Raw genomic sequence first — 21,379 nt, 5'->3', positions numbered from 1 at the left:
AGCATGTGGTGAGGAAATTGGGTGCTTACTCACACAGACGGATACATGCCTAGCAAGCAGAATGCACTTTTTAGGTGAAGACTCGCTGCACAACACAACACAGAAGTGAACAATGGTACTCAATCTGTGTACAGCAAACATAGTTATTTTAACAAGCAGCATAGGCTTGAATATAGCTTATACGTGCCACACAATTGTAGTACAATTTAAAGCACCCAACAACCTAATAATTAACCCTGTGAACTCTGCAATATAAACGGTCCGCCAGTGTCCGCCAGATGTTATTTCTTGGAGTGTCTTGAAAAGCTTTACATCCCTAAAATCATAAAAATTAATGAAAGTATTAAGATTGTGTCATAAATACATTTTTAAAAAATTGTTTTTGTCCCATTTTACTACATAAACACACAAAACACCAATCCAAAGTGTTTCTAAATGTAGAAACATGAACAACATATTTCTTAACCCTCCATACGTTATTTGAACTATGTAACTATTTTTTGTTTTTAAGATATGTTCATCTTTATGAGCAGAGTGTAAAGGCGTTTTTATACTTTCATCTGCAACAGAATGGTGTTCAATGAGAAACGATGACACGAAGGACAGAAAGAAGCCTTAGCTTTCTGTTGCAAAAAGAATGTATGCTCTAGCTGTTCTAGGGCTGGGCAATAATTCAAAATGATAATTTATCACCTTCCGATTGAAACATATCGTGATATACAATTACATTGTCCCAATAGATAACAAGCACACACTAACTCCATTGTTAGTCCAGAAAACTTGTTGGGAAACATTTTGAGAACGTTGTTTTAAGATTAGCAGACTTGTTTTAAAGTGCCCATATATGAAGAAAAAAAAATCACTTTTTTCTGGGATATAGGTTGTTATTTTGACACATATAACACTATCCATGCTGTTTTGGGTGAGATACGGTTTCTGAATGTCCTCTGTCTTCAGTCTCGGGTCAAGCTGCTCAAAATCTGCACGGCTTTCTACGTCACTAGCCAAGACAAGGTGGCTAACCATAAGCATGCTAGCTCATTCTGAATGGCAAAACACAATGGAAGCCCCAATTGTCGACCCTTCAATATCGGTATTGATCTATTTGGTCAAGAATATCATGGTATCTGATATTCTCCATATCACCCAGCCCTAAGTTGTTGTTTTTTTATGTTAGACAGACTTAAACAGGATCATCATCAAACAACCATCAGTTCTTCAGTTCAAGGGTTAATAAGTGATTCTTGCCTTGAAGGGAAATCACATCAATTTTCTAAATTAATACTAATAAATGTTATATAGTTAAGGCAATCTAAAATATGGTCAAGAAAAAACTCAAATTTCAAAGTCTTGCACTGCTCCATAGACACACAGATAAATGACACAGAGCTTCCAGGGAAATGTTCTGAGTGTACAGTTTCACAACTGAGAACAATACAATAGACTGAAGCTCATTTGGGTATAAAAGAAAAAAGATAACCAACTTACTGTGGCTCCACAAAATCTCCTATTCATTCTCTGTGGAGGAGCTCCAGACTTTGTACTTGATGACACTGCAAGTTTGAGATGTACTTCACTGGTCTCTGGGTTTGAGAGAGAGTAGCTCATGTTCACAAATATTGATTGAACTTTCCTGGGCCATGGACAAAAAACATATTGAAGTTCTTAAATTTAGGTGGTGTTTCCATTTGAATAAACAATATGAATGAATTCAGTGGGTTCACTGACCAGAAGATAATGCATTGGTTACATGTTTTGTTAAAGACTGATGAATCAGATCAACAGGGCAATTTAGGGTGAACACCAACAACTTGCACAGATTGGTTTGGAATGCTTTCTGAAATTTTTGTTCGTGTGATTGGTCCCTTGTCTTGTGTCTGTGTGTGTTTATGTGTGTGTCTGTTTCGGCATGTTGTGTTTTCTCTCCATTCCTCCCATCTTTGCTCTGTTTTTTTTGGGCTCTGGGACACGTTCCATGTCTCAGTGAATTGTTTGCATCGGTTAATTTGTCAATCTATAAAAAATAAGTAAATAAAAAAGAAATTTGATCACAAAACTTCAATTCCACTACATTTGTATGCAAGTCCAACTAGGAGTTGCAATGAATATGAATGGTAAAAGAGTAGTGAGCATTGCAGTAAGCATTAGCTCAGCATTGCGCATGCTTGCTGTATAAAAATCCACCTGATTGTCCTCTGGAGTGCAGCAGACGCTGCCTGGCCAGGCCAGGTCATGCCATGCCATGCCATGCCATGCCATGCCAGCACTGAATAGGATGGTACAGAGCGCAGAGAGGAAGCTAGCTGGCTGGCTGGCTGACTGAATTGCACATGCATGCCTTCCGGCCTGTTCCGTGTGAACACAGCGTAGGATGCAGTGCTTGCTGGGATACGGTGGAAAATCAGCAATGTGCTGTTTTCCTGTGAGCCAGTGTCCTGAGAGTGGAGCAAGCACTTTTCTATCAACACACTACTGTGAAAGCTTTAAGATGACTTTGCCAACAGATTAGATGTTTCTTTAGTTACACAAGTTTACTGTGCTACTGAGAGACGATCCTGCACAAGTACAAGATGATTTCACCAGGATGCTCTAACATGGCTTCATAAAGGGATTAGGGCCACATGGGGAAAGTTTATTAGAGTTTAAGTCAGAATTCAGAGTTTAAATTCCGGATTCTAAGAAAAATGTCTGACTTTAATTCTGACTTTAAAGTCATAATTGAAGAGAGTAATGTCAAAAGTCTGAGTTGAAAGTCAGATTTCTGAGAATAAAATCAGTACTTTGTTATTAGAATTCATAGTTTAAAGTCAGGATTCCGACTTTCTTCTCTGACTTTTTCCCCCTCAGAATTCTAAGCATAGAATCACAATTGTGACTTTAAACTTTTTTCACATGTGACCCTAATCCACTTCCATACATGGCCAACATTTTTCTTCTTTATGTATAGAAATAGCACACATAACGTTTTTGAATCTCAGCAAAAATCCATGGACAGACTATAGCAGTGACGTATAGCATGTTCCCCGGAGTACAGCCATGCACAAAATCCTGTGGAGCACATTTATTACACATGTGGCACAACCGCTCCCCACCTGCACATGGAAGACGGCTGAGCAGTGGGGAAGTGGAAGGTGGAAGGAAGGAATGTCATGGTGACCTAGAAGGTCTATGATGAAAAATAGCGTGCTGGCAGAGTAAGAGCAATGCATGGTATTATTCACTACAGCTGTGAAGGTTGAGTATTGTACTGTATAATACACAAGAGGTGGAGGCAGCGTTTGTAAGAGCATTATTGTCCACCACAGCTGTGGACGATAACGTGCAATGATTACAGAAATGAAGCAAAGAGAACAGCAAAGGATCAGAACGGGAAGAGATCCAAAGCTCATTATGTTCAAAGTCACAGGCACAGGAGGGAAAAGGCCCTATGGACATTTTGGGGATTCTATTTTGCAGCCTTAAAACAGCCAGGAAGTACAGAAAACCCTTGGACGCAACAGAATATGATGTGCCTTGTGTGATTCTTTCTTCCTTCATTCTCCCTTAACGAGACAGTGTTCCCCCAGAAAAAAAATGCTCCCAGAGCTTTTTTGTTCAAGAAGCGATTAGGACCAGCTAGGGCTGCACAATTAACCGCAATTTTATTGAAATCGCAATATAGATTAGTGTAATATCCAAATCCCAGAGGAGTGCAATATTTGTTAAAGGTCCCATGGCATGAAAAATGTCACTTTATGAGTTTTTCTTTTAACATTAATATGTGTTCCCCCAGCCTGCCTATGGTCCTCCAGTGGCTAGACATGGTGATAGGTGTAAACCGAGTCCTGGGTATCCTGCTCTGCCTTTGAGAAAATGAAAGCTCAGATAGGCTGATCTGGAATCTTGTTCCTTATGAGATCATAAGGGGCAAGGTTACCTCCCCTTTCTCTGCTTTGCCCCCCTATAGAATTCGGCCCATCCATGAGAGAGAGACATCTTAGCTTTCAAATGCACAAAGTGGCAGTTGGTCAAGGCAAGACTCCCAGCCTCACCTTGCCAACCCCCCCCTCGCCTCTTTAAAATCTAAAGACTCAGAAATGGCACAGCCTAATGAAAGCTCATTGTGGGACTGGCTCTAGTGGCTGTAATTCTGCATCAAAGACCAGCGGTGGAAGAAGTATTCAGATCCTTTACTTAAGTGAAAGTACTCATGCTACACTGCAAAATTACTCTACAAGAAAAGATAAGTAAGTTTCATCAGGAAAATATACTGTGCTGTATTGTAGTAGAGTAAAAAGTAAATTTTTCTCTCTGAAATGTAGCGGAGCAGAAAGTGGCATTAAAAGAAAAGGTACAAAAAGTACTAGTACCAAAGATTTTTGTATCTAAGTACAATAAATAAGTAAGTGTACTTAGTTACACTTTGCCACTGAGTATGACTTATATTTACGTTTCTAGTGGCGACACCATCTAGTTGCTGTAGGAATGATGACGGAGCAAAGCATGAAGTGAGGTGGCGAAATATAAGAGCGTCAAATTTCCATTAATGAGGGAGATTCTCTCACACACACACACACACACACACACACACACACACACACACAGGACATTCACTTAGGAGAGTAGGGGTTTGAGTCCCTTTTGAAAATATAAGTTTACGGGAAGTTTCTTTCTAATTTTACAAAATATATTATGTCTGATTTGAACACAAACCACCATCTTTCTCTGAACTTATCTAAGTAGTTTTGGTTCCAGAACATAACCATACAGCAACCATTCACAATGTTAAAGACATTCTCTGGTTTAGATATGAGGTTGTACTTCCTGCCACCACTAGGGGCGCTATTCTATGAAACGCTCCCGTTGGTCGTATAGAGGGTAGGGTAACAAACGACCCCTATCGTCGTATGGTTTAGAGAACATGATGCCCTTAACCCCGTTTCTTTATCTCCAGTCATTCCACCTGCCGTACCTCTGGGATGGGGCTGTGCACTTTTTGGGGCGAACCAAGAAAGCAGCCTGAAACGAGATAGAGGTGACTGATGTGACAGATGCGACTGCGGCGAAGCACATATGCAGGATGCTTTAAGAATCCTGGCTGTCAGAGCCGCTCCGAGTCTGTCAGAACTGTATAAAGAGCTACTACAGTCCATCTGCTACATCACTGAACCTGGGAATAACTGCTTCACACTCATTTTCACAGGCCAGAGGCTCCTGAATCTGTCCCCCTGCTCTGCTGTAGACGTAATACTACGGCCATCTATATTCTTCAGACAGACATTCTTCAGACGTCCATTACATGTGGCCACTGAACCTAAAACAACTGTCCGTCAGTGTTCTTCTTGTCCTACATCTTGATGTAAGCACCCAGCAGAGAGGCCTCTCTGGAAAGCATTTCATCGATGTAGTCACACACACTTGCATGGGCATAAGTAGGTCTTGCGGGGGGGGGGGGCCTTCATAGCAGGAATTGTCTAAGTCCAGCTCAAGTGTGTAATTCTTACAATGCTTTGACTGCACATCATGTTAAATGTTGGACAAGAGAAATACATGTATAAAGGGCTTAAGTGTACAGTAACAGCACTCAAGTGGAGTATCCAGCGTTGCCTTAGTCACCAGATCTTTCTCTCTCTCACTCTCTCGCTCTCTCTGAATGCAGCAGTTGCTTTCTGAGCATTAAATTTGATCAAAGACTAATCTTTGCTAGTAAGATGATTAAAATTAGCATCTGTTTCATTGTTAAGGAAGTGAGGCAGGCTGGGACCTGATCCCACTGTGCAAAAAGAGAAGGACAAAAAAACTCCCGGCAGCCAAAAAGAGAGAGGCGAGAGGAAGAGCGATAGAGAGTGGAAGAAGGGAAAGCACAATATCAAGAGAGAGTGGAAAAAAAGAGAGAAATAAAGAACGTGAACAGAGAGCAATAATAACTGAAAATATACCAAAGAAAAGAGAATTCCCATGCTTGGTCAGTGTGACCAAGGCCGAACCTGGACGATCGCACTTCCTCTGTGGCAGCTTTTCCCTCGCACTACATTTTTTCCTTAGGCCGCACACATAGATGAGGAAGCCTCTCGATGAGGAGTATGCTGTGGCAGAGGATAGGATCAAATTGATGCTCATATTAGAGTCAGCATAAACACAACAGTGGGCAGCCTCCTATCACTATATTCTGTAATTTCTTAGATGGGGGGGAATCAAGAGGCAGACATGGCAGTCATCCTTTTAGCCAAACTAAACCGCCCTGCTGCTGTTCCTCTTAAACTGCATCAGCAGTTGGCAAAACATATAATCATACTCCAGCAAAAAAAAAAAAAAAAAATGCAATAACAGGAAAGAGGAAAACGATAAAAATCGACTGTTTGCTACCCTCGAGAAAATGTAACTGAGGGGGGAAAAGGCGCATTCAGCATTTAATCGGTAACATAAATAGGAGCAGCTGGGGCAGACTAACATGCTAAAATGGGCTAATTAGGACACATGGTCGTTGGTTCGCTGCTGTTTTAATCTGGCTGGGACCGACTCAGTCAATGAGTGACTTCTTCCACACAAACACCTAGATCATCTGCAAGCCTGTACTGCACATCCTGTGAGATTGCCGAAGCAGGGCTAGTCAGGGAGTTATTCCCAAGCTAGTTACATCTCTGTCTGCCACACAGTGCCCTTGACTTCTACGAAAACAGTTGTGCCTTCCTGTTCCGTACCTCCCTTCCAGTTTCCTCTCCGGTTCCTGTCTGACTCAGCGTCACACAAAAAATAAAATAACAGTAATACAGACCTCCCTGTTTCTTCCTTTGTTCAGTACCAGAAGCTTGACATGCTGGGTTATAGTGCATCCTTACAGCCAGCCCTTTAAGTGCTACTAAGAGTGACAGTCATAAGGTCAACATATGGGCCCACTGGAGCAATATGCTAGTTTGTCTTTTGCAGCTGTTATATGCATATGTGTCATGTGCATCCAATATGTACATTGTTCAGAAACTCCACCTCTCATCTACCATCTCACTGAAATGAATGATCAATGGTAGAATATTTCTCAAGAAGAGAGTAATCTTGAGAGTAAGATTAATCTTGTGGATGACACTGCTGTGTTTAGTCACACATTAATTCACTTCGGATAGTGACATTTTTCTGCAGCTAATTCCTCTCTAGTAAAAGGCCATTTTATTGCCATAATGTTACAAGCAGCTCAGATATCACAGAATGTTAGAAACAGGTTCCTTATGTAGCGCTCGGACTGTTATAAAGAAATTACGCTGAAATAATGTAACAACGGCTCCTGCAGTAAAATCTGTCTGGCCTTGTCCTGTCGACAGTTTTACTCCCTTTTCTCTGCTTTCCTTATTATGATTGGCTGCGTCAAAGAGGAGTGTACAAAGAAAGGTGGGGTTGTTTACCTTGACACAGAGCTACTGTACATGTTCGCCGCCTCAGGGAGCCAGGCAGGCAGACACACAGTATTTCAGCTTTTCAGACCCTAAGCCATTGAAGCAACTAATGCTTTGTGTGACACAACCCGCAAACACTGTAGCCTTGGCAAGATAAACAAAGGCAAGGTGTCCTTTATGAAGCTTCTCAATGTCTGCACACAAGGAATCCATGAAGGATTAACCATGTGTTTGTGTGTGTGCTTTTGAACAAGCAACAATGTCCCAATGGGTACTTTCGTCTTTTTAACAGTAACAGGTTGCCCAGCAGCCACTCCCCGTTTTAAAAACTCTTTTCTAATTTTCTTTTTGGGCTGAGGATGCGTAGCAGAATGCAGACTCCGGTCCCAAAATGCAGGTGGATGTGAAAATGTGCTGACATTTCCCAGCATCTAAGCGACATGCCAGTCCCCTCTGGCATCCCTCCATCCAGCTCACTCTCACAGTTTCTCACCCACCCCTCCACTCCCCAAATATAAACAAGAGAGAATGCTGAGGAAAAGGAGTGTGGATCAGGAGAAGATTACACAGTACACTGTTAACCCCCAGCTTTGGAAACAAAAACTAAGCGATGTACTGTACTATACCCCTCGAAAACAACTGAACTGAATGCTTAATTGTGCTTCTCTTTAGTGATATGTGAAACATTTTTGCCAGTAAAAACATTCATTAAAGCTCTGCAAAAGCAAATTCTTGAAATTCTACATTATGTTTGCCAAATAAATAACGCCTAAAACATTGTGCATGCCCTGTAAATACATGCAAATTCACCTCACCTATTCACCCCTGTCAGGTTGAACATGTTCCCTGCAAAACGTAGGGAAGGGCTCGCAGCAGCTGAGGCAATGAGGCTTACACAAAGTACTTAACAGTAAACATTGTACCTACAAGCTCAGAGATGCCTTCTGCAATGAGAAGAAATCTTCTTAATTCCCAGCTTTACTCTCTCTCTTTCTCTCTCTGCGAGATGAAAGAGACAATAAAAGGTGTGTCTGTAAAAAGCACGACTATCAGTGGTAACATGGCAAATACCCACAGAATGCACCTTCTGTGTGAATCAGCTGGTTGACAGCATTAGCTCCCGTAGTGTAAATCCCTAACTGTTGCAGATTAAGACAAGAAAGGATGCTCATTCGTTGCTTTCAAGTACAAACCTGCCCCGTCCCCTGCCTTTATTTTTCACTCCCTCCACTCCCCTCCCTTCTTCTACCCATGACTCCCTCAGGCAGGCAAATGTTTCAGTGCAGTCATATTTAATCAACATCTTCACGGCCACGACGATTTCAAGTCCTGCTGCAACAGGCTCGGCTGTCACATTCTGAATAATTGTCTTCGAAAACCCTGATTCATTCTCCTTAAACACTACAGAAAAGGCAGTGTGTCTGACCTACATTGCCATGTGTGAGGAAGTAGTGATTTTTTTTTTCTTTTCGTTTATGCGTTTCGCATGGCGTGATATCACATCATGTCACTTACTCCATGTTAATGATTTTCCTCTCTGTCTAATGCAGGTTTCACGAAGACACAGCCGCTGTCATGTTTCCCATTTCATTGGTTATGACAGTGGCAGGATAATGCGTCTGTCTGGGCGAGCTCCCGCTGTTCCACCGAGTACATAGTGTTTCCCTTTGATAGCAACGGGCACTAGGAAGTAAGAGCAGTAAAACAACAACATCCAACTTCCCCTACGATGCATTCATCTTGATAATGTTTGGCTGGCAGGAACAAATACCGGTCATTCGCCAAGCACACTAACTTTAGCTCAATTTAGCTTGTACAGCATGATTCACAATGGACGTTTTGTTGATATCTTTTTGATAAGACGGGCTCCCAGAAATGCATCCAGGGGAAACAGGATTTATTTTTCCCCAGTATCCCACACATTCCACAAAGCCATAAACTTGAAAAGGTTGAGGCGAGGTTAAAATCAACAGCAAAAGCAATTACGTTCATAAAAATGTTATTAACGGTTTTGCCCCAAGCATGCAAGGAGAGCAACTACACGTCGTATCAGACTTTGTGCGGGCTTTATGACAAGCTGCCTTCCTTTTTTTTAAAGTACCTTTCATCCATTTCCTCCCACTGGCTTCAGTGTGTGGATCACAGTCATGTATTCATGCATAAACATTACTGTTATCCCAGGGGAGAATTCATTTCCCCTGGCCTGGACACTATAAATCACCTTGGGCCAAAGTAAAGAGTCTGGAGTTACAGAACTGGCGGCAGTAGCCTTCCCCCCAACTTTTTTCATGATACATCCAAAATCCTTCCTTACTGGGCAAGCATTCAAAAAAACATGTTTTTAAGCCTTTATGCTTCTATCATCATTGCAGGGAAATAATGCTGCGCTCCACATGCAGTTTTGAGGCCGTAAAGTCTTGACTCACAACTTGGTAGCATTCCAGGCAAAGTTGTCACTCCCCAATGTAAGTTGAGTGCAGATTTGTGTCACGTATGTGTCACTTTGCGACAAGTGAAGATGTGAGTTGTGCATGCGTCACTTTGTGAAAAGTAGCATCCGAGATGCGAACGGGAGACTTCTGTAATGTCAATACAGTAAAAATGGACCTACTTAATGAAGTTGGTTCACTGCTGGCTACAAGTTAGCATCAAACACAACAAAGGCTGTCAGTTGAATGGTGTTTTGAGCTAATGTTAGCAATCAAATATAGCTAGCTAAAACGTTTTAGAAATGACTGCTAGATTAGCTACAAGCTAGCATTCAAACACAACAATGGCTGTCACCTGAATATTGTTTTGAGCCAACGGTAGCAACCAAACAGTCACAGATAGCTAAAACATTTCTGAAATGATTCTCATCTGTAATTATTTGTAATAAGAAAAGTTTCACAATCCGCGGCTACCTACTCTTGACATTGGTTAGCGTTAGCTTATAATAGCGATATCTAGTCTGCAACATAATTTGGGCTTCATTTATAAAAACATAACCTGTAGTAGTACACAATCATGTGTGTATTGTTTTGATTACAATGTGCGGAATTACTTTACGTTGCATATTTATGTCTATTTATTTCCATTTCTCACTGTTAATCAACGGCGTCTGTACAGTTAACAGGGGTCACCATTGTTGTTTATGTGTATGTGACGTCAGAACGGTAACTGGGAGTACACCATCTGGTACGAGTTCACGAGTAGTAGGTTACGGGTTTAACTACCGTTCCAGGGCACTTTCACGGGTAGAAGGGTGTGAAAACACGAGTTACGGGGTGCCTTGAACGCAGCATAAGACGCCACAACGGGCCACATTCTGTGTATTGAAGTGGAGTTTCGAGGTCTTTCATCATTAATTTAGCTTAATTTACAGCAGTGGAAAAGTTTATCGAGAGGGCGTGTGTGTGTGTGTGTGGAGAAACAAGACAGAAGAGGAAGGAGACAGGGTTTTTTGTTTGTTTATCTCACTCAAGAACGAATTTGAAAGGCCATTTTTCTCCTTGTCTTTCTTATCCTCTCTGCTAAGGGCCGAAGATGACTTAAGGCTCCTGCCTCACACGGAGAGGAGCTATCCACCCTGATAAGGCCATGGCTGACTGGAAAATAGTAACAATGAAGAGAGCATAGGTGCAGGTATCTACATGTCACTGAGCCTTGGAGCATAACGGGAATTTGAGTGTTGTGTTGCCTTCAATACAGTAAGCATAGAGAGAATTAGGTTCATGTAAACACAGTGACCTGCTGGATTTTACAATTCTAGGGCAAATACTAGCATGAGTCAATCTTGTAAGAAAATTACACACTGCTTTGAAATGGCTGAGAGAGCTAATGGCCGTAATAGCCCCCTTTGAGTTGAAAGTGGTCCTAGTTGTAATTGGGCTGCGTTATATTTAGTAGAGGGATAAAGCTGCCACTGGCCGGCCACCTCTACGGCACATGAGCACACTAGACAAGCAAATGTCTGCACCCCTTTGCCTGCAGTAACCATGGCGACAGTGGCAAGCGGGGGCATCTTCATCACCAGGGGGCAGTGTGGGCAGCCCAGCATGGCGTTGCCCATCCTGCATACCCTGGTTCCTCATCTTACACACACACACACACACACACACACACACACACACACACACACACCTAGCAGTAAAACAACAATAAATTAAAATGGACACAAACACATGCAGCCAAGCACAAATTACACACACACACAAACACACACAACACATGTGCCATGCAGTCAAACAACAATAAATTAAAATGGACACAAACAAACGCAGCCAAGCACAAATCACCCATGCACACACACTTACACCCACCCACAAACACACACACACACACACACACACCCACACACACAATCATCTGCTCCTGACAGCTGCCCCTGGCGTCTAACACAAGGCCCCTCCCACTCTGCCTCTCTCTCCCGCTCCTTTTTGTTGCTCACTTATTGTCAAGTTTCCACCAAACAAAAACGCACATCCTCCCATGACAACGGCTAATTGATTATTGATGGTGCCAGGCCAAACTGACTTATATTCAAACGGATGTGAAAGGAGAAAATGGTTGAGACAATGCATCCAGTGGCTTTCATGAAAATGAAGTCAAGGCATTTGTATGTAAAGCTCGAGGTCTTTTTTTCCCCCCTTTCTTTTTGTTGTTGTTGTTTTTGTTGTTGTTGCTTTGATAAACTGCTCACGCTGCATTGCCAGCCTTGGGAGCAGTTCGAGGGCTAGGGCGAATGAGGGGAAGCAATGTAGGTAGTAATGTCCTGGAAACAAGCTACCGGCTGACAGCGTTCAGAGAAAGAAAGAATCATAACAGCCCTCATGGCTTGCTGGGGTGACAGTCTGACTTCCAACCGGTGCGAAGATCAGTGACAAACAAACAGCCAGACTTGTTATTCTACGGGTCCCTGCGCCAGGATTGCTGCCCTTATCGCTGGCATCGCGTAATTTTGTTACACGTGGTAAAATATAGGATGGCTTGTGACAGCAGGGATCAGATAAAGAGTGAGAGCGCCTGGGCAGGGGAATGTGGAGCTAGGGCTGAATGCCTAAACAGGCTGTTGTGTGAGGGGGAGAGACGGATGATTGTGCCATGCAGATTGATGCACTAAAGAATGGCAGAGACGAGGGATTCTGTCCCGTGGAAATGTGTCATGAAGGCAGTTCCATTAACATCTTAATAAAGGCTTCCCAGGCCCTGGAGAGCCCTCGCGAGCAGGCTGCCTTCTCCACATAGGGGCCCAAAGCCGCTTTTGCAGCATGTCAACGGGAGGACATTTAAGTTCTGCCAGTATTACATTGTGAGGGTGTTAGGCTTCCCAAAGGAGTAGCCTAAATGCCTACCCGCAAACATGCTCCACTAAATTCCTTTATTCCCCTTTGCCTCTACTTTCATTTACTGTCCATTTCTCCATCTGTTGGATTCAGTAGTCCTACAAAGGGCTTTGTTTCAGCAAGCTGGCAAGCGTTTGGGACACCAGAGTGCACGCTGGGGTTCATTGCTAACTTGCTGCCGTCAATAGAGAGAGCGGGATCTGGACTGGCCACGATTGTGCCTGGCAGAGGCAAGACTGTTAACCGCTCCACGATGGACTTCTGATGAGACTGACTGGAGCCTGTCTGGGACACACACACACAGCCTTCTTCTTGCAGCTAGAATCCTGACAGAGATGTGGAAACAAACTCTTACCAACCCTTTTGAAGGAAAACACTAAAGCAGAAAAAGTCTCTCGCGGTATAAAACAAAAAAATAGAAGTACAGTCTCTCTGTGTATCGTAAAAAATGAAATGCAAAGGAGCGGTATTGATTTCTGCTCCCTGTGCTATGTGTTGCTCATACTGGGCAAACTGCTACTTAACAGTGTAGAGGCCTGTAGTCATCAATTTCAAATGGTTTCAACAATTCAATAAGTCACTGAAGGCAACACGCACAACAACTCAAGATGATGAAAACGGCTACAGCAGCATGACTAGACCATTAAATGTAGTAGTGTGGTGTTTTCTGACATCTGCTAGTGTATGAGAATTATTAAAGACTAATGCTATAGCTTAAGATCTGTGGCATATTCTTATGTTTGTAGCATGTGTTGTAACACTAGATTTTACTCTTTGACACAAAGCAGGGCTACAAATAGTATTGGAATGTATCAAAACAACATTTTAACCAAATGTGTTTGAGTGTTAGCTAGGACTTTTTGCCGGAGTGAATGAAAAATGAAAGAGATCCAAGACAGAGTCTGAAAATCAATTTGCTTTGCTTTCTAGCCTGAGTTCTGTTGCTATTATGTTGTAACATTGTGGAAGCTCTCCAACGTCAATTCCCGAATTTTGGCCCGATACCAGCCCATAAATCGGTATACATGCAACAAAGTTTCTTAAAACAACAAAAACTCATCTTAAACAAGATGCAGAGAGTCAGACTTTCCAGTCCTGAATCAACATCTCAAGAGAGTAATGCTTCCACAAGGAACAACACCCTTGTGTTGTCTTCCGTCAAAATTGAAAAACAACACTTTTGTTGACGCTTTTTATCAATGTTTTAAACTTTTTGTCCTTTTTTTCAACACTTTTAACAATATTTGTCACTTTTTTCACATCAAACACTACGTAACACTAACTTGTTAACTTTAGTTTTACAGTAACTTTTGGAATTTATGGTCAATAAACCTCCTTTTTAAGAAATTATACCCAACGTTTGAGTTAGAAAAGCAGAAACCAAGAATTATTTAGACTACAATGAAAGGAATGTATGTTGATGGATAATCACAGACTGTAATACGTCAACTTTTACTCAATACTATTTTAAACCACTTCAATTTGTTTTTCAAATGTTATAAAATTGAATGAGACGCCCCAAAATTAATCAAAGTAGAGATTTGTATTTGCCAGAGAGCGTTGTGTGGAATCAATCATGTTATTTTGGGTAGTTAAAAAGAACACTGATATAAGAAAACGGGTCAATTTGACCCGAGGACAACATGAGGGTTAACAAAGGATAATCATCACCTGGAGAGACCGAGTCTCCTGCTGAATCTGGTGCTTGGAGTGTAAGCGACAGGTATAAAAAGTAATGTTGTTAGCCTGAACCAAAGGACAAACAGCGAGGACAGAGGATTGTGAATGCAACCGCCTGCTGCGAGGATGAAGAGATAGAGACAGTTGTGATCTGCTGCTTTTTCACTGGAGCCAAAGCCCTCTCAGACTAAATGTTCTCCCTGGCTGCACGCTACTTGATCAATGTCACCACAGATCCAGATCTCCCTTATGTCAATCCTCGCACGCACTCGCTCGCCATAAACGCGGATCCCGGACACAAACATGCGCATAACAAGGCTGAGCGAGCGGAGCGTGTGTGTGGGTCAAGGAGATTGAGATCTCTGTTGTGACAGCTGGACAGTTGAAAGGTTCAGATAAACAGCCTCGAGTGTGGGAAGACGGGGGGCCCAATTGCATTAAAACAAACACTCACTCGCTATTTGTACACTACAGCAGATAGGGAAAAGGGGGACCTATATCTGTGGGAGAATGAGTCAGTGAACACACAAAAACACCATTATCTCATGTGTTGGCATGTTTGCGTGTGCATGTGTGTGTGTGCAAGCAAAAGACAGTTGGGATGGTGGGGGTTGCTTTGAGAAAGGGGGGCCTGGTTCAGAATACTCAGCCGCCGAGCGCATTTGCAGCATTCACTCATTAAGAAATAGGTCAAGGATTCTGGATTCTGCCTGCATGCGTAACGACTTGTCAAAATCTCTCAAGCTAAACTGTGGTGAGTCTGGCTACCTTCAGGGGGAGAATCCAAAGAAGAGCCAGCAGTCTGCCGTGTGGGGGCCGGTGGTGTCACAGCACACATAAAAGGCAGTAACAACTCATTCAGGAGCAAATCATGCAGTTCAAAAATTAGTTAGTACTGTCATGGTAGTTGTTGAGTGGTATAAGTGGAAGGCACTGAAGAGGAAGAGGCTGCGTCCTCGCATTGTGGCCGGGTAATTAACTCAGCTCGTCGTTTAGACTCTTAAGACCATGCTGTTCATCGACAGAGGAGGACGCTCTTGAGCCAATCAGCAGAGTTTGCCGCACATACTGAAAGATGCCGATGGTGGCCATGGCAATGGGCACGGTCTTGCACAGAAGATGCTTTAGACACAATCTACAGGGTGCGACAGAGGACGAGATCCTCTTAAGAACATGAGATGTCATAGTCAGGGAGTCACTCGTCTGTACACAGAAACAGATATTCCAAAAGTTACCATGACATGTTTGAGATCCTGCACAATACTGACGGGAATATCTTGTGTTTGAGCACAAGGGGGAAAAAAAACACTATTAAAGAACACAAGACCTGAATATTTCCCCTGGGTGGTAGTCTAAAAAAAAAAAAAAAAGACTCATGCAAATCACTCCCACGATCACAACTACCCCACAGAATACCTCGCTGACCACAGCGCTGCTCTGACAATCCAATCAAAAAATATTGCAGCCCCCTACAGAGAGTTGAAGCGGAGCGGCAGTGGCAGAGAGACATCAACCATTACTCCAAAAAGCTTGACCCAAGTTTGTCCAGTCGACGTTATTTCTCTCCAGCCTGGTGGAGGTAACAGTATTGATTGGATGAATGTGTGATGTTGCGCTTCGTGAAAGGCGTTCTTGGACGGTGTGCCTTCAAAGACATCACTTGAAAGTGATTCAATTGAGCTGGATTCTTGACATCTATGCTCATATCCTCCATTATTCAAAGAGAGAGCAAACCGGCTGCAATTCATTGCTTTTGGAATGAATTTGACACTATCAACAACAGTTCTGAAAACTGTCTCGTATGATCTGGACTTCAAATAAATGAGTTGGCAGCAATTAACTCACGTCACATAAGGTCACTCAGGATTCATAAATATTAGAGGTGTGCAAAGAAAAAAAAAAAAAAATCGACTCACATTCATGAATTAATTTAAGCTCTACCAATTCAATATCAATTTCAAAAATCAATTAATATATTTTTATTTGTGTGTATATATAAACAATATATCTATCTATCTATCTATCTATCTATCTATCGGTATTGTTGTCATTTTGTAATGCGTTGTATACTATCGCATGGGGAAAAGTAACTACGTGTACATACTGTGGATTGTTTTTTCAATTGAGAATTAAAAATTGATTTGGAATCGAATCGTGAGCATAAAAATCCATATCGAATCGCGACATTTTCTGAAACATCTAACAAATATATTGAACCAAGAAGACATGCATTTGGACCAAAGAGGAGCTAATAGCAGTGTATACTATTGTGATTGTATCACAGCTGCTGAACAGCCAACTGGTCAGAGGGGCTGACTGCTCAGCGGCAGCTCCACGCTATATCAGCGGATGTGTTTTTTTTCCCCATTAGACTGGAGTTAATTAGGTGAGTATAATCAGCATGTGATAATCAAACCAATGCTGAGTGCTGGTTTGTTCTTCCAAGGGCAGCAATTTCCACCCTGGTGGCTGCTTTGGGGTCAAACTGCTGTTTCACTTTGAGATGGATATTAAAATAATGATGTGAGCAGGTCACGCTTCACATGCACAAAAACTGATCTCACCAAGAAGGAACGGGTTTTGATTGCATGAGCAGGGGGATTAATATGCTACCCGTCAGCCGTGGCAGATGCAAGACATTGTCATGCAAATGGAAGGAAGGCAATTTTCTACTTAAGACAACATTTATTTTCTTTAGAGTCATTGTCGTGGGTGCCTGCCGGAGCGCTGGCACACTGGCAGAGAATGAAGATTTGTAGGTGCATCTGCTGAACTGGGACAGATGTCTAGAGTTAATCGGGAATCCTAAATTGATGCCAGTAGGCGACAGTATATCACTATATATAAAGTATATTTTTGGGGTTATTCCTTGTAGTTGTTCTTTCAATTTGGGTCTTACCACTTGAGAAGAGAACAAATCCAGCAGGAAATGTTTAGACCATTTGGATAATGTGAACTAGATCAGTGGCGTTGTAAAACCTATTCACATTGTTGTGTGAACATAAAAAGTAAGATTTATTAAAACAGTCTGATAATCAGCTACAAATAAAGACTCAGTAAGGTTCACTTGTTGCGGTGACGCAGGTCAGAAGCTATCTATCTATCTATCTATCTATATAAAAGGTTTAAGTTTGCTATAAATCATGTGGGCACTGTAGAAGAACACGTCTGTGTGGATTTGCACTCACAATGGTCAACAAACACAAGTCATTAGACAGTCTGGCACTGTGATTATAGCAAGCATTAAGGCTCTAAACATTCTACAAACTCTGCAGGTCAGCTAACTTCATTAAATACTCCAGAACAAGATCTCCCCAACACCAACCAGAAGCGGCTCATCAGTAGAAAAGATGCCAACTGGACGAAGCATTAGAAGGAGGGAGCTAAATGAATGACAGTCCATCAGAAATGGTAGGAAAGGAAGCAACACCTGTGCGTGAATGATCTCATATGCAAACACTGTAAAACATGCATACAGGCTATGTCTTATGGCACACGTCGGAGCTCTGGCAAAGCTGAAATGTTGCAACGGGTGTACTATCTTTTTACAGCCCGCAGCCTAAAAATGAAAATGCCTCTCTTCAGTTGTCTGTCTGCATTGTCGGAAATTAGCACTTTTCAGAGCCGTGTGGCTGTATTGTTGGATTTGAACAAGTGAGCTATACTTCCACACTGTGAAGCACATTATCCTAAACAAGCGTTGATCGTCACTCACCTCCCCATTTAAACTGGATCTCCCGGTTATGCTGCTCCCTCCCAGCGTCCAGCGCGGTTGCCGTCTTCTGGGTTTCAAGTGATGGGCGGTAGACTCACATCCACAGTCCAGTCCAACAAAAAAAGAAAGACAAAAAAAACATATGTTTCCAAATGCTCTATCTGGACAAACCCTCCTTTTGAAGATGCTTCAATAATTGTACATTCACAGTTCGTCCGGAGCCTTGAAATAGCCTACATCTGCCTACGGAGCCTGTGAAGCTGCGGCGGTGGCGTCATTCATTCAAGTCAAAACCTTCATAACGGCGAGGAGAACGCGAATTCAGTGCGTAAACTTCACGGCGGAGCATTCGTGCATGTGAGCTGCCCTCCTAATGTTACTTTGCTAGACCGTGTCAACGAAACGGCACATTCCTTCAGTTCGGGAATTCAGCGTCCTCCAGTCCAGTCCAGGCTGCTCTACAGAACACACGCCGCGGACAGCCTCGCCATGGTCCCGCGGTGGGAATTACGCAGCGTCGGTTCGGTTTGTTCGGCGCAGCGTCGCTTCCTCACAGGGGCTCTGCCGGACTGGCACACATTCGCGTCTCCATCAATGTACTGTACAAGTAGTGTGTGTGTGTGTGTACGCTGCCTGCCCCTGGCACACTGCGTGTTTAAAGCCAGCCCCCCCCCCCCCCCCCCCTTACACTCCTGCTCGTTATGGTGTTTTAACTGTTTCCGCCCAGAAAACATTCATAACGAATACATTAAAGGAGCATGTGTTTCAGCAATGCAGTCTTAGAACATTATAAGAACTATATGAGTAAGACCCATTGTCGAACAAATAACACTTGGTTGTAGGCATTTCTCCATTATGGTGAATTGCAATGCACCATGCAAAAAAGGGTGATACCAAAGGGATGTCTCAAGTTTCTAAGACACAAAATAGAATTTACAGTTTCGATAATTTGCTGAAAACATAATAAAAACATTTAAATGGCCCTATTAATACGTTCGGAAATCATAACCGACTCTATTGAATATCCTATTCATAACTGACATTTGGATAGTGCATCACATTTATGAAAAGAAAATGTTCTGACCCATCACAGCTTTGTTTGCGCAGCACACACTAAACCCACTCAGTGGCACTCTCCCATTAACTCTGTTTCTGTTAGAACACTGCCATCTATAGGCCCAACTGTCAACCTGCTCACATCTCTCTCGCTCTGTCTCCCTTTCTCATGATTTCTTCCTTTTCTCCGTTTTTCCCCCCACTAGTTTTAGATACACCTTTTGATTTGATCTCCCTCATTCTCTCTGGCTCAGAGATGTACTTATTACACCACTCACCAGACGAACTGAGCTGCTCCGGAGCGTTCCAACTTTGGAGATAATAATCAAACCCTTAAAGTTTGCCCTATAATTGGCCACGGCATTGGTAACACCAGCTTTGTGTCTCTGACTTTGAACTATCGTGTTAATTCTGTTAATTTCAACGGGAAGGCACCCAACAAGTGTACTTGCCTATCACTCCTTTCATTTTTATTCATACATGAGAAATCTTTGATCAGTGATCTCAATATTGACTGCCAAGTGTTGACTTTGACTTTTCTTTGCATAACTGAGACTGCATCTGTGCCCTTAGTGCGTTGTGACAAAAAGTAGGCTATCCACATTCTCTGATGCATCAATAATGCAGAGTGGGGGAAAGGGAGCCAGTGTCTGCCATCAAAAGTATTGCAAAACTGCCAGAAGGAAGAAGATGTGGAACAACCAGTGTAAGTACACTAAAAGCACAGCGCCCACTTACAGACAGGGTCAATAGCTGGAGAGTGTCCATATTGGAATTCCACCGCACTACCTTTCAAATGGATCTTAGTCAACCCTGGGCGGCAGGGGTAATCAAATACAGAATTTTTTTTTTTTTATCCATTACTCACGGCCCTGTTTGGAGCAGCCCTGTTTGGAACAAGCTGTGATTTGTTTGATTGGAACATAACTCAATTCCTATTGAAAGGACGCAGAACTGCCTGGAAGACGTTCTGCCTGTTTTGTGAAGAGAGAAATGATAAATGAGGCCATTTTGCGAGGTGAAGCTTGGTTATTACATACAGTACAATTCTATCAGTCATGTTTCACTTTAGGACACATATCGACTGACGCAGGCTGGTACCATGAAAGAGAAAAGACAAGTACATTGTTCAAAATAGGACAAATATGCAGCTTTAATTGGTCACGTTGTTTAGAAAAAGATACAGGAGAATTGCAAGTGTAACTTTAATTAGTCTCATATGCAACATGTATATGGTATTTATTTCTTGAACTTCCTTAAAATTTTGATTTTCTTTTCAATCAACATGCACAAATATGATGCGACAGGCAAGCCAAGGGGAAAATATCCATACTTGCGTGCCCGTGTATCATGCTCAGCTGTGTGTCTTTTCTCCCTCGGGCGCCTTCGTTTGATGCAAAGATACAGCGTTCGCTTATTGATGTGCTCATAACTTACACATGCACCTCTTGTCACAGACCTTCATTAAAGCCCTGTCTCCAGAGAGCTGTGTCAAGATGGTCCAGGTTCACAGTGGTGCAACTCAGCCACTTTAAGCCTTGGCACTTTCCCAGCGCCGAATCTGAAATCAAAGCACACATCATTGGTCATTAGGGCGTTGTCAGATACGCAAGCCACTGGTCACATTAGATCTATGTTTACATTTGGAATCTGAGACTGCTTCTGTAAGAAACTGATGGGATTGATAGTCCACAGTACGTGAAAAGGTTAATTGCTGGAATTATGATTGTGTGATGTGCAGTACCTATTGTTTATCTCCGGATGTACAGGGCGGAGAGAGAGGGGAGTGATGCTGCAAGGCATGTGTGACAGGAGATAGAGAAGGGTAATTCGTGGCAAAGCTCAAAGCTTATTCGTTGGAAGATCAATTCAGTGAGCAAATCAAACAGTGGTCAGGTGGAAGGGTGCGCACAGTGCTGGGAATGAGGCTCCTGATGCCAACGCGGAGCCCACTGCAGGGCTGCCGCTTGACCGTTTGCTGATCAAAGTGTTCGCATGCAGCAATTTCATGCTAAGTTGAACGGTTTCAAAGGGGGCCTCTAGAGATGCCTTTAATTCTTTCTCCCTGCAGCAGTATTTGAAGATATCACGAGGGAATGTGGCATCCTGTCCACTCCACTGACACTCCATTCCCTCTCTTCTCTGACCCGTGTAAGCAATCAGCCTGACTGGAGAGAAAAGAACAATACCAGGAAACAATTACATGAAATACTTCAGCATCAATCTTATGCATATGATTG

General features: G+C 42.6%; 1 protein-coding gene across 1 annotated transcript in view; it reads right to left on the bottom strand.

The window, feature by feature from the left end:
• Positions 1 to 18,726, bottom strand: part of plxna2 (plexin A2) — a 207,933-nt gene extending 189,207 nt beyond the window's left edge. Inside the window, exon 1 of the mRNA XM_034875731.1 lies at positions 18,084 to 18,726. The gene's annotated coding sequence lies outside the window, so the exon portion shown is untranslated. The remainder of the gene's footprint in view (positions 1 to 18,083) is intronic.
• Positions 18,727 to 21,379: the final 2,653 nt, after the last annotated feature.

Source organism: Etheostoma cragini, chromosome 7 (assembly GCF_013103735.1).
Source record: "Etheostoma cragini isolate CJK2018 chromosome 7, CSU_Ecrag_1.0, whole genome shotgun sequence".
In the NCBI taxonomy this organism is placed as follows: Eukaryota; Metazoa; Chordata; class Actinopteri; order Perciformes; family Percidae; genus Etheostoma; species Etheostoma cragini.
Note: the sequence above shows the minus strand (reverse complement) of the source record. Positions and strands in the feature narration are given on the sequence as shown.